Here is a 6,669-nt window from a genome sequence, read left to right as displayed (position 1 = left end):
CCCCTTGTAGATAAGGTTTTGCCCTTGTTCTGGGATGCCGAGAAGGGTTTGTATTCTATTCCGTAGTTCTAGGATACTACTGCCTCTCCATAATTTCACACAGTAACTTCTACCTTCTGGTGCTTTTAAGAGGAGCTGTGTGAAGTCCGCTTCTCTGGGATTTGTGCCCGTCTGAGGTTGCTGCCTGACGGTTGCATGCCCACAGATCTGGGTTTTTTTAAGGCTTCCTGTTCTTCTGAGCGTCTGATCTGGTGGTTCAATGGCAGATTTGAGCATCTGACCGCCTTCCGTGGTTGGGATGCCCGATCCAGTTCTGTGCATTGACCCTGCAAACGCATCTTGGGCAAGATTGGGTATGTAGGAAGGAAAAAACGAAATTGCCCTTACCACAGTAACAGTGCCTTGAAATCTGCGTGCTCTGTCTTCGTCTGCGTTCAGGTTTCTCTCCTGCCACACGGCCGCCGCATAGGTCTGGAAACGCAGATCTGGGCTGATCTCTTGGCTGTTCTTCTTAGCGGCTACCATTCGGTACATGCAGATGACACGGTCGGTTTGTCGAAGGTCAATAGGGAAGGCTGAAACAGCTAAGCCACTACCAACCGATTTGCCCAACCCCGTTCCTAGATCGCCAGGGTCTACTGCATTTGATCCACTTGATTCATTAAATGATAGCTCATTTCGAACAGGACTCACGTTTGCAGGTCCAAGAGGGTCCGTTCCCCTCAGCATGCATCGGCTTCCATCGTCATATCAGGTTGCTTCTTGGGGGAGATGACCAGAGCCATCACGGCTACCTGATATAAGAAAACCATTGCGAGGCCGCTTGGCCGCAGAGGCGAGGGTCACAGCTGCGAATCGGTTCCAGGAGGTTTCTGCCATTCTCTCACCAAGCTTGAACTAATCATGGTATTTGAATGATTTTGTTAATTAATGTTTTTGATTATTTTTTATTATTATATTATAGCTACTTTATGAAGATATGTATAACCATTTATGAAATATGTATTGGGATTAGTGAGGGAAAAATCAAATTAAAAATAAAATTGGAATAAGTGGCTTTGTGTGTTGAATTATGTGGGTTACATTAGAAACTTGTGAGTTTAGATTACTATCGTTCCATCTGCTACATTGCAACAGGTGTTTAATGTATTTGATGATGGAATTCCCTCGACTTGTTGTTATTGTTGGATTTTCCAAATGCCATGTCACTGTTCGGTTTTCCAAATAATTTTGATATACCTTGCTTTAAACAACATTATTAATTACACAACTATTTTAATAATGGCATGCTATTACCATTTCATCTTCTTTCCCTAGCGCTATTATTATGTGTTTGCTTTTAACAAACTCACATTTATTAATTTCTATGCTCATGAAAATATTTTGAGCATTTCACATTTTTTGCTTCATCAAAACGTTTGCAAAAAATGTATATACACCAACTAAAGCTTCATCAAAACATTTGCAAATAAAGTATATACACCAACTGATTAATTATTCATTATTTAATTTGACAATGATCTTAAGATTTATACTAATTTTAATGAAATCAGTTAAGCTTTGTAATAATGGTTAAAAAAGTATTTATTAAATGAGAAATTGTTTAAATTATAAATAATTAATAAATATTTAAATCAAAATTATTTATTAAATAAAAAATTGTTTATTCAAATACCTAAATTAGTATAAATTAAAACTAAAGCATAAAATTAGTCAATTACTCATAAGCTAAATAACTCATAGTTAATGATAATTAGTCATAAATCTAAGTTACTTATAATTGTTTACTATAAATTATGCATAAACCTAAAGACCCTATAAATTATTGAAATATAAAATTAACTATGCAACATTCATTATTCATGATTTAATTTGACAATAATCTTAAGGTTTATACTAATGAAATTAGATAAGCTTTGCAATAATGATTAAAACAATATTTATTAAATGAAAAATTGTTTAAATAACAAATAATTAATAAATATTTAAATCAGAACTGGTTTACTCATATACTTGAATTACTAGAAATTACTCATAAACCTAAAAACTGAAACATAGAATTAGTCAATTACTCATAAAGCTAAATAACACATAGTTACTTATAATTACTCATAATTATTCATGAATCTAAATTACTCATAATTAACCTAAATTGCTCATAATTGTTGACTATAAATTACTCATAAACCAAAAAACACTATAAATTATTGAAACATAAAATTAACTATGTGGCACTATAAATTAACTTTTGCACCCAAACAAGTGGAATCTGGCTTCTAAAATTTACAAAAACTCAATATATGAAACATTGAATTGAGATTTCTACTACCAACTATATGTTGTTCTATTCACTGTTCATTGTAAAGCATGTCACACCTTTTTCTACTTTTCTCTATTCACTGCAAAGCATACCACACATTTTTCTACTTTTCTCTATTCTTTGTTTAATGGAAAACACACTCCACTTCAAATATATTAAAAAAATGGCATACATCCATTCCACTTCAAATATATTAAAAAAAAAAGCCTAAAATCTCTAATTCTATGCCATCCTAAGGATTTTCATTTAATGATATATATTATAAACCTAAAATTATATTGAGTTGTTTTTGAATTTGTAAAAGAATAATATTATAAACTTAGAACAAAGGACTAAAACCTAACTCCATTTAAAGAGTTAAATGTTTAAAAGCCTTGTAAAATATTTTTTTGAAAAAATCCATCCTAAATCCTTGTAGATCTAAATAACCTTAAGAATTTTCTAATTCTAGATATAGCTCTTAAACACTATTATATTCAATTGGATGGATGTCTTACTCCTGAAAATTTCACATTGCATCTATTAGAAAATGAAATTGGCAATGTGATCAAAGGTATATCTATTTGTATTAGCAAGTTATCAATATATTTAAATTCTCTTTTGGCATTGACAACATCATCAAAAGTATATCCATTTCCATTAGCAAGTTATCAATATATTTAAATTCTCTTTTTTTATTTTTCAGATCGATATCCCTTTTAAAATTGCTCAAAGTGTCCATTTCCATTAGCAAGCCATCAATATATTTCAATTCTCTTTCTGATTCTATTAGAAAATTTCATTGACATCATCATCAAAAGTATATGCATTTCTATTAGCAAGCTATCAATATATTTCAATTCAATTTTTTTATTTGTTGAGATAGATATCCCTTTTAAAATTGCTCAAAGTATCTATTTCTATTAGCCAATTATCAATGCATTTAAATTCTCTTTTTGATTTGATTTGTTGAGATAGATAGCCCTTTTAAAATTACTCAAAATATTTAGATCTATATGGAATAGGAATTCAAGGTTGAATTTAAACATTTGATTTTGGTATTATGAGAGAAAATCTAGAGAGAGATATAGACATTTCCTCCTTGAAGAAGGCCTTGTTAGGTGTGGAGTTCATAGTTGTATCCAATTATTTTACTAAAATCCTTCCCCAAATATCACTAAAATGTATGAGAATCTAGAATGTGCATGTAGTCACTTTTTTCTTCTTCAAGAAAGCAAATGTTAGATCAATGATGGTTGAAGATTCATCAAGTTATTTGGGATAAATATTACTTCATTGTCACAATAATATCTAATTTTCCAACTTTCACATCTGCTATCCATATTTAATTGCACTAAGGTGTGAGGATTATAATGGATTTAAGGAATTTATGTATTCCTTTTTGTACTTAAAGTGAATTTGGTTATTGTGGTCCATTAGCATAAGGTGAATTGGTACATAGATTTATAGATGCATATCCCATGAACATTTAAACAAATAACTTTTCAACTCTACAATCTAATAGAGAACATTTTATTTTTAAATATTCTTCAATATCCAATTGAAATTCAATAAACTCTACAATAGACATTATTTACATATATAATAAAAAATCATTAGATATCAAATTCAATGGTGCATTTACTTTTTTCCTAAAATATTTACTCAAATAAAAAATAATAGATAATTATCTAAAAGATGTTGAAATTTTGGATAACTAGGAAAGTATTTCTGAAAGAAAGAAACCCATCAAAAATAATTGGTTGGGAAATTTACCCAATATTGAAGTTTTAGACCCAAAGTAATGGGTTTAGAACCTAAATAATTTATTTATTTATTTGAATGGTTAAATATGGATTTGTGGATGGACAAGGATAACGCAAAGTCACTGAAACAAAAGTATGAAAAAAGAACATAAAGAGATGCTCAGTCTACACACCTATAAAGGATTGCATGTGTGGAGTGAAAAAATTGTCTAGAGAAGAAACAGATCTTAGGAAGAGGTGCAGCACCAAGGAAGGAGGAAGAGTTATGGTCTAGGAAGGAAGTCAATTAGGCGCAGTTCTGTCTATCTTAAAAGGAGAGGGTTCTTCAATAGTTCTTTTGTGGTTTTGGTCCGTCCAATTGTAGATCTATGTGCTGAAGAAGGCCACATAATCATGCAGATATTAATGTATTCTATTACAATGAATAGGTTGTGATATTAATGCAGTCCATTACAAGGATTATCTTAACAATCTATAGTTTTATTAATAAATAAGTAAAATAATTTAGAGTAATTTTAAATATGGAAAAAATTAATATATATGAATGTGTTGTTTTAGAAATTTAATAATATCGTTTTAATTTGATATTTCTGGATTCATTATATGATTGAGTAAAAAAAAAATTGTTAAGAAATTCAAATAATTTTTTTTTTTTCTATAAATATATAAAATTATGTTGAAAAATCTCACAAAATTAAAACATACTAATATATAGGAATGTGTTGTTTTAGAAATTTAATAATATCATTTTAATTTGATATTTTTGGATTCATTATATTAAAAATTTTAGTTTAGGTTTAGAGCCAACCATTGTGACTTATTATTATAATATTGATATTAAATATCATTAAGTTTTGAAAGATAAATAATTAAAAATATGAATGTGATTGTTTATTATTTAAATTTCCTAATATTTATTAATTTAACCTCCATATACCACATAATCATAATCATGTAGATATTAATGTAGTCCATTACAATGATTAAGTTGTGATATTAATGCAGTCCATTACAAGGATTATCTTATGATATTAATAATCTATTGTTTTATTAATAAATAAGTAAAATGATTTTAGAGTAATTTTAAATATGAAAAAAATTAATATATATCAATGTGTTGTTTTAGAAATTTATTAATATCATTTTAATTTGATATTTCTAGATACATTATATTAAAAATTTTAGTTTAGGTTTAGAGCCAACAATTGTGACTTATTATTATAATATTGATATTAAATATCATTAACTTTTGAAAGATAAATAATTAAAAATATGAATGCGATTGTTTATTACTTAAATTTCCTAATATTTATTAATTTAACCTCGATATACCACATAATCATAATCATGTAGATATTAATGTAGTCCATTACAATGATTACGTTGTGATATTAATGTAGTCCATTACAAGGATTATCTTATGATATTAACAATCTATTGTTTTATTAATAAATAAGTAAAATGTTTTTAGAGTAATTTTAAATATGAAAAAAATTAATATATATGAATGTGTTGTTTTAGAAATTTAATAATATCATTTTAATTTGATATTTTTGGATTCATTATATTAAAAATTTTAGTTTAGGTTTAGAGCCAACAATTGTGACTTATTATTATAATATTGATATTAAATATCATTAAGTTTTGAAAGATAAATAATTAAAAATATGAATGTGATTGTTTATTATTTAAATTTCCTGATATTTATTAATTTAACCTCCATATACCATATAATCATAATCATGTAGATATTAATGTAGTCCATTACAATGATTAAGTTGTGATATTAATGCAGTGCATTACAAGGATTATCTTATGATATTAACAATCTATTGTTTTATTAATAAATAAGTAAAATGATTTTAGAGTAATTTTAAATATGAAAAAATTAATATATATGAATGTGTTGTTTTAGAAATTTAATAATATCATTTTAATTTGATATTTATGGATACATTATATTAAAAAATTTAGTTTAGGTTTAACATTTTTTATCCTTAACACAATGGAAAATTGTGTTGTCCAACAAAAAGATAAAATTGTGTTTTCTAGGCAATTTTTTGTTGGCATTGTGAATTAGGTGTTGTCCTTGATGGAAACCTACCTAATGAGTTGTTCTTATTTGATATTATAAATATATTTGTAGAAAAATTATAGCATCAATATTAAACATAGACCTTAATATAAACATAATTATTGGTTTACTAACATTAATAATCTTGGATTATTGAGATTAGGTTTAAAAAATTGTGGAATTGCATTCGGTTTTGTAATAATGTTATGATCGCTCATTTGATTTTATACAATTTGTATATGTGAAGTTTTTTTGTGTGTAAATGGTAAATTATGTATGTATATTACTTTTAATTTTATTCAACATTAAATTGTTTTGTTGATATCAATTTTTTTTTTAGGTGATTTCATTGTTTGATCATCAATCCATCTATTTGGAGTTTTCTTTCGTTCGAAATCATTGAACTTGTCTTCCTCTGGCTGCCTTTATCGGTTGTGATAAAGTTTAGCACTATTTGTAAGAAATGGAAGAATGTTTTACAAAACCATTCTTTCTTGTTACGTTCCAACCATGTCTCTACAAACGAATTT

This window comes from Pinus tabuliformis, chromosome 2_1 (genome assembly GCF_031772625.1).
Source record: "Pinus tabuliformis cultivar Carrire ecotype Pingquan chromosome 2_1, CPIR1, whole genome shotgun sequence".
NCBI classification, from domain to species: Eukaryota; Viridiplantae; Streptophyta; class Pinopsida; order Pinales; family Pinaceae; genus Pinus; species Pinus tabuliformis.
The sequence above is the reverse complement of the archived record's forward strand: the minus strand, read 5'-3'. Positions refer to the sequence as shown.